Raw genomic sequence first — 12,658 nt, forward strand, 5'->3', positions numbered from 1 at the left:
GATTTTCACCCTGGAGAGTAAGAAGTGTCTTTCATCCTATTAAAATGAGACCGAAGTAAAAACAAACAGCAATATAGTCAATAGCAATAATGTGAACAGGGGACTTTTTGATTCTTATCTCTATGTTCATATTTATAGAATGACGTGTCTAATAATTCTTAAAAATACAACATCACATGCAACATTCATGATTGCAGAAGGACTTGGCAACCATATATAAAATTCCATATCCAAAAAATTGGTTAACTATAGTAAGGAATACTGGAAAATGTAAACAAAACTTTTTTTGAAGGTGGGAGATCTTAACTTTAGAAATAAGTTCTGGAGCAAAGTGTTTGCAATAAGATTTTCTTCCAGCTGCTGAAGACAAGCAATAATGCTTTGTAAATGTGTCATGAGAAGACCACATAATTGTTTTTACATACATTAATGAACATTCTGGATCTGAGCAGGCAGTCAGTTATGGTAAAACCTGGCCTCTGATCAACTGATCTCGACCTTGTACCCTGCAGGCTGAGCACTAGTGCAGCCACCAAAGAGAAATTCAAATACCACCCAGTTAATTAGCATAATACCCACACACCCACAGCCAGCAGCACGTGCTGCTCATCCACCCATGCCTCAATGCACAGAAAATATATTCTACACATGGATGGAAAAATTAAAAGCAACATTAACTCTGACCCTGCCAAGCAACTGCAATATGAAATGTATTCAGACATCCACTTGGATATGTCGCTTTTGTTAAACCCATTAGCTAGGAAATTAGTTGAAAAAGAAACAAAATAATGTTTGGATTTTTAAATGCTTCAGACTGCTCCAGGTAAAAATTCCAAATATATTTTCACATCCAGTATTCAAAGAAAGGCCAGCCTAAGATAGGAATCAAAGTATGAGAATAAAGTGGGGAAGGGGATGGGCTCATCAAGCTGCTCTAACACCAACCAGAGAGGTCATGGGGGCCTGAAGCTCCTTCACTCCACTAAATAACGTCACTGATGCTGGGAAAATGAACATCCACAAAAAAAAAAAACAAACCTAATGATCTGAGTGTCTCAAAAAGATTTTTTTTTCTTTCAATTTTGTCAAGATCAGAATAACTTTTGATGATACAGAAGGTTTTATAACAGGAAGAAGTTTCAAGACACCACAAACTTTACAAGGAGTTGCAGAGATAAAGGTCAGCCCTTTCACTAGGTCACAATAAGCCGAAAGAGCTGCTCACTATGTCTGGGAGGATTTAGTATAAGTTGGACTCAAGCAAATGAAAAAAATGGTCATGCAGCTTTTGCACAGAAAGAAACTGGAAATCTTTCTAGTCAATGCATATTTCACTAATGTAAAATGACATGACACTAAATACCTACCATCCAAGATTCTCAGAGAAGAGACCATACCTATTACTTTAATCCAGATGTGGGTGATCTCAGACTTTGGCAAAAAACATTTCCCAATTCTTAGGTATATTAACTAAGCTGTATTTGGATTGAGTCTGGAAATATTAAGTGGATGGGGAGAGAAAAGGATATGTATACACTCACTGGCCATTAGAAAACACAGGAATAACCCATGTAGATTGTACCTGATGGCTACAACTGGTCACAGTATGAATTCTAGTTTAGGGATGGGATTAGAGAATGAGGATGGTTTTGTCACATTCAGACAGTTATGTCCTTCTTTAGAAGAGAAAAATAGGCAGTCTGTATAAAGGATATAAAAGAATTGAAATTTGCTGTGAAGTCACACAAACGTAGTTTGCACAGCATAGTTTTTTGAATGGATTGGGGTCCATTATTTTTGAAGATCTGCTTGGACTCCAAACTCCTCGGTGCAGGGACTGTGTATTTCAGTTATGGTAAGGCAGCTCTAACATCATTTAGTATCATTTAGTTCAGACTCCGAATCATTTTCAGTTTTGACTTATGCCTGCATATGGAAAATAAATTTCTCTTAAATTGTTCTACCATTCTTTTGTTCCTGAAAAGAGTAGAAGCTTGATTTAGATGATCACTCATCGAAGACTCCATAACACTATACCACCTATTCAATACTGTTAGTATATACAAGGCAATATACTGAGATGATCTGAATACTTGCTTTCCAAGTACAGTAAACCCTCACTTTAGGTGTCTTCAGGTTGCACAACCCTCACATATCCCAGGGGATTTCTGTATATGGCTATGATTGAGACATGAATGATAGCTAGCTGCATGCAAATCAGTCTGAATCTGCGTGAAGTTGATCAACTTAATAACAAAACAGAGGAAATGTTAAAGATATGTTCAAACCTTTTTGTTTTGCAGGCTTGCCAGCTAGGAATTTTGTTAGCAACAGTGAAAAATACTTCATTTTCATCTCTGCTTTGTAAAGAAGTTTAGGCCTTTTCTATCCTTATCCACTTCTATCTTAATTCCAAATCCACAAACATAATCTCTTAACAGCAATGTCCTACTGAAACCATAAAACTATAACAGAAGGAGGCCTATCCCCCTCCTTTCCTTGCAGCAACAGTGTGAGAAGATGGAAGCAGCTACTGTTTAAGACCATTACCAAGTGTTGTGTTTCTGCCCCAAAAACCAAAATATAACATGTACGGAGGCAAAACACATTCAGTGTCCTTTTCATTCTCCAAACTTTTGTCTGCTGTATATCACTGTCTACATGCAAACTAAAATCAGCACAATCTGACATACTATAAATCAAGTACATCCTGCAAGCTTTGAGATGCCAGCCTCGCCTACCTTATAACACCCAATATATGAAAGACTAATTCAGGGGAGCTGGTGGCAGGGACATCGGCCCTACTTGAGATTTTTTGTATTTGAACTTCTATGACTGACAGTTCTAAAAACAGAAAGCACCTTTCCTCCACGCCTGAAGAAAGGGAAAGTTTCCAGGTCTGGCTTTACAAACTGCACCATCTTCCAGAAAGATAGTTTATATATTTGAAAAATATTATATAAACTTTTTTCTTAATTAAAGCTACTTCAAAACTATTCATTTGCAAACGATGCCTAAGAAACATATGACCCCTTTTATAGTACTCAGTTTTCTCAGTCACCGATCATATGCTTATGGTTACTCTGTAATTTTCCTAGTCAGGGATACTGCTGTTACAATTGGAGGTTCCAAATTTTATTTTTTTTAAAAATCACAGGTAGGTCAAGTTTCTTGTCTTACAATCAAATACTCAGACAAGCTCACTCACTATACAATGACTTAAATTCTTAGAGATATTTTGTGCCTATGGTTGTCCCACTTCAAAACCAAAGATTCTTATCAGCATTCCCCGCGGGTAGGATCCCACCAAATTCCATTTATTTTGGTCTATTTCATGGTAATAGGTTTTTAAAATGGGTAACTTTAATGATTTCAGATATTTAAATCTGACGTTTTCTGCATGGGATAAGAATTAACTTGTGGGTTGCAGATGATATAGTTATTGAGGAAGATGAGGAGAAGCTAGAGAAAATGGGTAGGTGCTAAACAAAGAAGGGAAGAAGTACGGACTGATTAAGAACATCGATAAAACAAAAACAAACGTACTTACAGATAAGGAAATAGGAAGATCAGTGCAGATGGGATTGAATTAGCAAATGTAGAGAAGTTCACATATCTGGGGAGCAATATAATGTATGATCTACACTGTAAGAAGGAACTAGTGACTAGAATAGCGAAAGCAACAGTGAGTTTGAAGGTGATGGATAAGATCTGGAAAAGCAAAGCCATTAGCTTAGGAACAAAGCTGAGCATCTCGAAAACGTGTGTATTCAGCAGTATGTTGTACGGATATCAGACATGAGTGATAATGAAAGATTCGAAGAGAACAATATTGGCATTTCAGAGGAGCTGTTATAGAAATATCTTGAGAATAGGATGGCTGCAGAAGGTCACCAACAAGGAATTATACAGTAAAAGGTTATACAATGGAAATTACAGCTATTTGGGCATATTTGCAGAATGAACCACAAACAAAAACTCAAGACCCTGGTAATTCAGCATAATGGGTGGTTCGAATAGGAGAGACAGACACCACAGAAAATGAGCAGATAATATAGCAGATTGGTGAGGAGCTAGTCTACAGGAACTAAGCCATTCCACACTGGACAGGGAAAGATGGAAGGAAATAGACAACAACAGGCGCTGAGCCCGTGGTTGTTGATGATGATTTCAATGTTGGGATGGTAGACGTGCTTACTCAAAAGGGAGTCAAAAGGGGGTTGTGGTATTGCCACCCTTTTGTGGTGTTGCCTTCGGAGCTGGGCAGTTAGAGAGTGACAGCTGCTGCCTGGGAGCCTAGCACTGAAGGCAGCACTGCTGCCAGCAGCAGCCCAGAAGTAAGGATGGCACAATGTTCACTATTGTCTGGATACCCAGCCCTGAAGACATCAGTGCACAAGTAAGGGTGGCAATACTACTAACCCCCTACACTAACTTTATGCCCCCCCCCCCCGCAAAAAACTTCTGTTTAGGTTGGGACCCCCCAATTTGAGAAATGCTGTACAGTACAGGGGGAAAGTACATAAAAGACTAGACTGTTACACACATTTCCCCAGCCATAAATTTGGTGGGGCCATACTCATGGATCTGTGCCTTCATCCTACATACCTTTGTGCTCCATTGTGAGGGTATAACAAAGAGGGATGGACCTATTGCTGCTCCAGTTCCTTCTCAACCATAAAGTCCAGAGGGAAGTACTTCATATGCACAGGGGAGGCATGGAAACTAATGGAACACGGATAAAGACAAAACATCTCTAACCCCAGTAATTCTACAAGTAATCTTCTCCTCCTCCAAGTTATTGTTCCAATGGCTGTTCTACTCCAGGGCTGTGTCTACGCTACAAAAATAACTTCAAAGTTGCTTACTTAGAAGTACAACTTTGAAGCAAGCAACTTGGAAGTAGGGCACTACTCCATTCCCAGGAATGGAGTAAGGATGTAGAACTTGGGCTCCCTACTTCCAAGTCAACTTCGAAGTAAGGGAAAATGTGTGTAGACTCTCTGCTGGTTACTTCAATGTAGTGCCTAAGTTCAAAGTTAACTCTGAAGTTAGTTCCCAAGGTGACTCAAAAGCCATGCAGAAGGGCATTCTGAGAAGACAAAGTACAGACTGGAGACCAGTCTTACCAAAGCTTGTATCCGCCCTAAAAACACATATAGTACTCAAAAAATACAGAGAACTGTCTGCAATATGTGTCCTTAAGTCTGGCTGTAGAGATGGACTCTACACGTATATAATGTGCAGTTATCCTAAGAGGGACGATGAACTCCAAAAGCTTTGTATTGTAACACTCTAAAACGCATGTTGAAGCCCAATTCAGCAGTCCTTAGGTGGAAATCTGACAACCTTTTCTTTTCCCGCTCCCCTCGTGGTGCTGTGTAGGATCCAAATATTAGGAGATTCATGACTCTCAAACCAAAGGATCAGAATGGCTGCTTGGAAAAAGCAACTGACAGAAGTAACACAGACAGCATCCCCTTTTTGTGGAATCTGCTTCCACTAGTCTTCGGGAAGTATGACAATCAGTTGGGCAAGACCACTGGGCTTTCTTCAACTTGCTATATTTTCTCTTCTGTGTACAATACCAAGAGAATGCATGAAGGGATGCCAGATTTTCCCCCTAGAGTCCTTCAGGGAGTGAAGAATTTGTCTGTTGTAACATGGAAAAAACTGGACTTTTTAAAGGGAGATATTCTGCTGTATTTTGGACCTCTGTGGGGAGACCAGAGGATTGCAGTCACTCCACTTGTTCATAACTACAGCAACTACCAAGGATAAGAGTGTGTGTCAACTATTTGAAGAGAAGATTTGGCAATAATCTGGAGATCCTGAAACAGCTTGTGCTGGTCTTGACAGAAAATCAATATGAAAATCTGCTGTAATTAAGAGTCATACTTTTGCCATCAAAGTACAACAGATGACAACCCTGAACTGTACAGTGGCCGAAAAGTAGCATGAGAGGTTGATCTGGATCAATGCTGTCCATTTCTCTTATTAACAGTACCAACTATCAGAGAGATATGATTATTTTCTCTAAGTCCACAGGAGGGATGAATACCAGGGAGGAAAATGAATTATTTAAATTAAGGACCAGCTGTTGCGACAAGAACAAATCCATATAAATTGGCCATGGACAAGATTAGGATTGAAATTAGGTGAAGATTTCTAATCATCAGAGATGTGAAGCTACATAAGCTAGTTAGTACACACTGTGACAATCCATCACTACCTACCAATTGGTGAGAAAGCACATGACCAATGGTGGGTCTGCCTTTATGTAACCATCAGACTGGAGCATAAGGATGTTTGGAGAACAGGAGTAGACTTGTCATCACAGTTGACAAAAAACTCTTTGAACATGCACAGGTGGTGTGGCACCAAAAGGGACAATAAATGAAAGAAAATGAAAGAAGATCCCGTCCTAAGTCATTACTCTGGAGAGCCATGAAAACAGACACACACACAAAAATCGAAGGAATTAAAAACATGGTTCATTTGAGAAGACTTCTACTTTATGCATCTTTTAAAACTTTCATGTTCAAACTTCAACCACTGAGATCCATAAATACTTGTTTTTGCCCCTGATGCAAAGGCAAATAGCATATCTAAGCTAGTACTTTACTAGCATATCGTAGAGACTAATATTTCCCTTGATCTGGGGTTTGGGTGCAGAACAAGACCTTATCTCAACTTGAGCAGTGGTTACAGATTGATTATAAATGAGAGCCAGAACAGGTGATGTCTACAAATTGAACAGTTACTTTTGTCACAGATTTTCTTCTCCCATCCTTTCAACAGATACAGTTGTAGCCTTATTATTAGGTCACAGTCTGAATAAAACATTTTTTATTTTATATTCCAAAATATTTTACCCCTTCCGCAGAAACCAGAATCACACCTCAGCAAACTTCTATTTGGAGGAGTCTAGCCCAGTATTTCTTAAACTTTTGAGATAATGGAACAACAAAAAATATTTATGAGGAATATGTATGAAAATTTTCTTCAAAAAATTGTTGTCAGACCAAAACCAAAACAAAACAAAAACACAAACAGCAAAATATTCATCAAAAACAAAATGAAGTAATTTTATCAGGTATCATAGAAACAAAGTAGCAACACTGTTTCTGGTTGTAATAACAGAAAATATATAACATCAGTGTATTTTTCCAAATGTTTGTAAGTTGTTCATGGAACACCAGTGTTCCACAGAACACAGTTTAAGAAAACTGGTCTAGCCTACATTGCCATTAGAGATCCGCACTATCTAAACATAAATCAGAAGTGTTTTGACATGTTTCCTTTGGCCAGTCTATTTACCGTCTTTAAAACGGGAAATGCATGCAGTTTTTACAGATGGACTCATTTTTTCACTGAAGCTGCTGAAAATTTCTATACATACTAAACTATAATTCTTATTCCTAAGTTATTTCAATCACATCTGTGTTAAAGATCTCCCTATCTCCTATAAAGGCAGAGCACTAGGAAACTTATTATCAATTCTTCATAAGGACACTAGCTCCACCTAGTGCAGTGTACAGTGATACAAAATGCAGACTATATAAAGTTTACCTTTCACATACACAAAATATGTAACAGCATCCTATTTTATCTCATTTTGTTTTTTGTAACATTTTAATATTGACATTGATCCAAGTTATCCTTCTCTCATTTTAAGTATTCAGAAATACCTCATTTCAGAGGAATAGCTCAGTGGTTTGAGCATTGGCCTGATAAACCCAGGTTTGTGACTGCAATAGTTGAAGAGGTCATTTAGGGGCCTCAGGCAAATAGATTTAAAAAAAAGGGGGGGGGGGCGGCAATCAGGCAAATAGATTAAAAAAAAAATCAGTAAGAGATGGTGCTTGGTCCTGCCAAGAGGGCAGAGGACTGGACTCAACGACCTCCTGAGGTCCCTTCCAGTTCTATTAGATGTGTATCTTCATATATTATTATAACTTCTTTTTTGTATCTGTGACTTTACTTTTATACAGGGTAAGTATACAAATGACAAAACAACTCAGGTGTCTTTTTTTTTTTTTAAAGGAAAACAAAAAATTGATCTTAAGTGTCTACTGTTTATTTTGTAACACCAGTAATATATTGCCTTTAGCTACACATTTTGTCATAACATTTATAGCCAATATTAAATCACACATAATGCCCCCGCAACATCAGTAATTAATTCTCAATTGTAATTGTTCATTGTGTTTTTTAACATTAAAGTTATTTTACAAAAAGATTACTTACCAGTAATTGTAGTTTTGAATGTATTGCTTCTGCATATCCACACTCTTGGGATGTTTGTTTCTGCTGCTTTCAGCTTGGAACCATCTAGAAAAGAAGTGCCCTCAGGGGACATGCAAGTGCCCCCCTTTCAGATCCAAACACTGGAAGCAAATTTATAAAAGGGTTCACGCAGCTCTTTCTTCCATCAGTTTGAAGAATCCACAAAGGATACCAAAGAAGTGGGGAGAATGGATCTTCAGAGGCAATGTACTGGAAAAACATAGCTCCTGGTAGGTAATCTTTTGTATCTTTTAAGAATTGCCTCTGCAGATCCCTAAAAGTAGCCTCTCAGGAGAAAGGCTGAGAATTAAGAGACAGTTGCATTACTGCTCTCCCAAACTGATGAATGTAGACAATGGTATGCTATATAAGTGTAACCTTAACTACATACAGCGTTCACTCTAATTTTTGCACCCACGGGTGGAATAAATTTTGTTATGTGCACCAAGGCATTTGCAGATGCGCACTACCCATAGAAACAAATGCTACCTGTGGGCAGTCTACAAGTCAGCCGGATGGCACCTGAACCTCTCCTGGGCAGCCGCCCAAGCGCTCAGCTTACTGGGTACACTGACTACATACAAGTTTCTATGACAAATAAATTACATACAATGATTTCAAAGATGCCTAGGATCCAAAAGAATGAGCGTTTAATACTACAAACATGGGGCCTCTAACTGAAATTATGGCAAATCTGAATCCAAGTGTAACATATTTTAAAATGTTAAACAGAAATGGATTTTTTCACTAAAAGTTATATATTAGATGAGGTCTATATAGGTTTTGTTCCTTCCTCTTTCTAAACAGTAGCTTAAGGCCCTATTAATATTATGCATATATTATCTGTTTCGTACAGTAACATATGTAGTCTAGGGGAAAAAAATCAATCATTTGAATTAAAAACAGGGGTGATAACTTTTAACCCCAGTAATGTAGGTCAGCCATTAAAACTTCCAGTTCATTCATTTTGTTGAGGGTACAGAATCCAGAAAGGCAGTTTTCAGGTTTAAAAGATTTCTCTATTAATGTTGTAAGTGCTAATTTTACATCCCAAGATACAATAGGCTCTTCAACTGCAAAGTTAGTGAGCATTTTAAAAAGTATAGTATGATGGAGAGGACTAAAATGTTGAACAGAAGGCTTGTATGCAAAAATAATGGACATCAACATCCTAACAGTGGCAAGAAACAAACCAGTTTTAGTATAAGGAACTGGTTTTGATAGAAGTGCCAATTTTTATCCAAATTAAAATAAAATCTCTTCTGCTTCAAAAAGCATTCTTTGTTGGAAATTTCCTATATCGTAAATTTCTTGTACTTTTTTCTGCATCTGGATCTTTCCTGCATGGTCACATGTCACTTAGGGCACAACCATGTGTTCACTATTTCCGTCTATCAAGCTGTTTGCCAAAATTACTGCCTTGATGTGTTTCTTCTACTGAATTCTTTTACAAGAACAGATTGTTGGCCATTGCTCAACCTTTAATCAGAAGGACCAATAGGCTGCTTTTTATCTGGTGCCTATCCTTTAACCCATCTGACTTGGGTGCCACTGTCATTGGGTGTGCTCAGGGTCATTGGAACAAAAACATCCCCTCCATCTCAAGCTGTAGTCCTCAGAGAAGGCTGGCCTTCCTTTGAACACTCACCCTCAGAATTGTACCAAATATTCTGAACAGGCTAAGTTCAGAATGAACAATCTGATTGTGCTCCCAAAGGAGAATTCAAAAGTAATTAGAAGGAACATAAGCACCAAGATGTACAGAAAGTATGAATTCTTCACATTAATGAGTTCAAGTACAAGCTTTGAGAAATAGGTACACCCTTCTAATTTCAGATCAGAAATCTGAAAAGGGTGTCTTCTCTGCCACTCAAAAGATATCCATTAGCATCTCCTGCAGAATCCTTCACAAAATCAATTGTTAGCATTTACGTATTCTATCTACATCTGAGACTTGTTTAAAAAATTAGATGAATCTAATGAGCCACCACTGCCATCTTTTCAGAGAACATACAACCCAAGAGATTGAAGAAAATAACTTCTATGATCCTACATTATCCAGCGAGGTAGCTTTCTCAGATAAACATCAACTTCCGACTCAGACAAGTTGTTCACAATATTGATTAATTTAGAGAATGATTCCCTAAATGGAAGAGGAGGAGGAGATGATGACTTCGTCTTCCCAAGAGCAGCGAAGAAAAAAGTTACAGGTTTTCCCAAACTCGGTACGCCTTTTCCTCATGATGGCGGGGGGGGGACCCACACAAGAAAGGTCATATAAATGAAGGCCTGAATGACAATCAGGATAAAATTATGAAATGGATCCCAGAAAAGCTCTTTGGTGTGGGTGTGGCTTCTTGTTCACATCTGATGAAGCTAAGATCAACCACGTCAGCTCCTGGATCAGTACCCTGGGCCCTGATTTCTCCATTTTTCTTCTTTATGGCAGAAAGATTTGTCATTGCCCACAAAACGAGGCATCTCTCTAGTATGCTGCTCAAGTGCCATCATCAGAGTTGAGTTCTCCACTCAACCTGAAGCAGCTTTCTTCTGATGGAGCTTACCGCACTAAGAGAGAGATTAAAATTGAGACACTTTCTAAAGAGTATCATTCACGCCACTTCTGAAAAGAATCCCCAGGAGAGTTCCTCCTCTTCTCAGGAATGATTCAACACCCATGGAAAGAACATGTTCACATCCATCAAAAGCCTTGAAGTCTTGACTGTGGCTGTGAGAACCCTAACAATGAATCTCTGAGAAAATACAGCACTGTAGAAACATCATAGTGCCAAAGGGCCTTAGAGCTCAGGAAAGATTAGGAAGCTTTCACTGGCTCCTGTGGATGATCATATAAAAGAAGACTTTCACGGTTCTAGAATCAGCAGGCAGAAATCAGAAGCTACACCCTTCAAGTACTAAGCACCCAATACACTTTGGTTCATGTTCCTTATCAGGAGAGATAAGTCACAGATCTGAGAACGGACTCTGAGCAATGACTCACTCTCAAGCAAAGGAAACACTACATGTGCGTGTCTGGAGTGAGCATCTTGGCTTTGCAGTATAGGCACACGTTAAAGCCTGTGCACTTGTTCTTGTCACACATACAAAACCAGAAAGAGAAAACCAGAGCCAAGAACTTAGCCAGAAAAACTTGGGACAACCAACCACATTGAGTGATGTCACGTCGCCATCTCCTAAGAGATGTAATACTCAAGTTTTTACTTGAAATAGCAGAAAAGTTACCGGAAAAATTAAGTGGAACAAACCTATACTTTCCTTAAAAACTAAATATATGCAAAAATATTAAAATGCAGACAGAAACAATAAAATGATTCATTACCCACAAAGAAGTACTAACATAGTGATTTGGCCTGTGAATCCCATTTTACAATCTTATTCTGAATATATGAGCACTGCAGAAGTCTGTTTATGCAATCCCAAAATACACTGCTTTTCTAGATGGTTCTCAGTTAAAGGCCTTGGGTAATATCCCAAGAGCTGGGCTCTACAGAGGCAATTCTTGAAGAAACAAAGGGTTAGATAATAAACTGAAAGCACTTTTAAATCAAGTTAAATTATTAGTAGAAGTGGTATAGAAACTTAGTCATTCGGAAAACCATTTCATTTAGTCAAAAAGTGCATTAAAATCAGATTAGGGAGAGTACATTTGAAGAGAGCACACATTTTTCTCCATATGCTGATTATCTACAATGATGCATAATGTTATGTGACAATACTCATATTTATCACCAAACAAAAGATTTTTAAGAATTTTATTAATTCAATTTATAAATATTAAAACAGTGGATCAGCCACAACAAAATTTAGATTAGAAATGTATTCTGACATATTTAACAGAAATTTAGATATAAGAGGAAAACTTGTGCTCACTTTGGATGGATGATTAAGTCTGTATTGTTAATACCCAAATTGTGCGCCAACTAAAAGAGAGCCCAGTCTAGATGTTGCTTCATACATGTCCAGTTACAACGGTATTATAAAGTCAAAAGTTACCCTGTTTAACCTCAGCAAGGCTTTTCTCTGACATGTTTGCTAAATTTACATCAGACTTGAAAATATTTTCTCTGAGATGCTAAACAGATAGTATACAGACTGCCTTTAAACATAAGTAAAGTTTACCAATTCTCATTTAACATGCCTTTTTCACATAACATACCTACTCACACGCACACACACACACGCACGCATGCACAACACTTTTTTTTTTCAATTTCTAAATATGAGGTTATATTCCACTGTTATAACATTAGCTAATGACCTTCAAATCATTTAGCATGATCAGAAACTTAAAAAAGAAGAGAGTCAAGATGAGCTCATCCTGAAAAGGCATCAATGGAGGGCAGACTTT

The 12,658-nt window shown here is 38.0% G+C and overlaps 1 protein-coding gene across 5 annotated transcripts in view; it reads right to left on the reverse strand.

The window, feature by feature from the left end:
- The window catches only part of NIPBL (NIPBL cohesin loading factor), a 319,709-nt gene that overhangs the window by 121,112 nt on the left and 185,939 nt on the right, over positions 1-12,658 (reverse strand). The window lies entirely within an intron of this gene.

Source organism: Carettochelys insculpta, chromosome 5 (assembly GCF_033958435.1).
Source record: "Carettochelys insculpta isolate YL-2023 chromosome 5, ASM3395843v1, whole genome shotgun sequence".
NCBI lineage: Eukaryota > Metazoa > Chordata > Testudines > Carettochelyidae > Carettochelys > Carettochelys insculpta.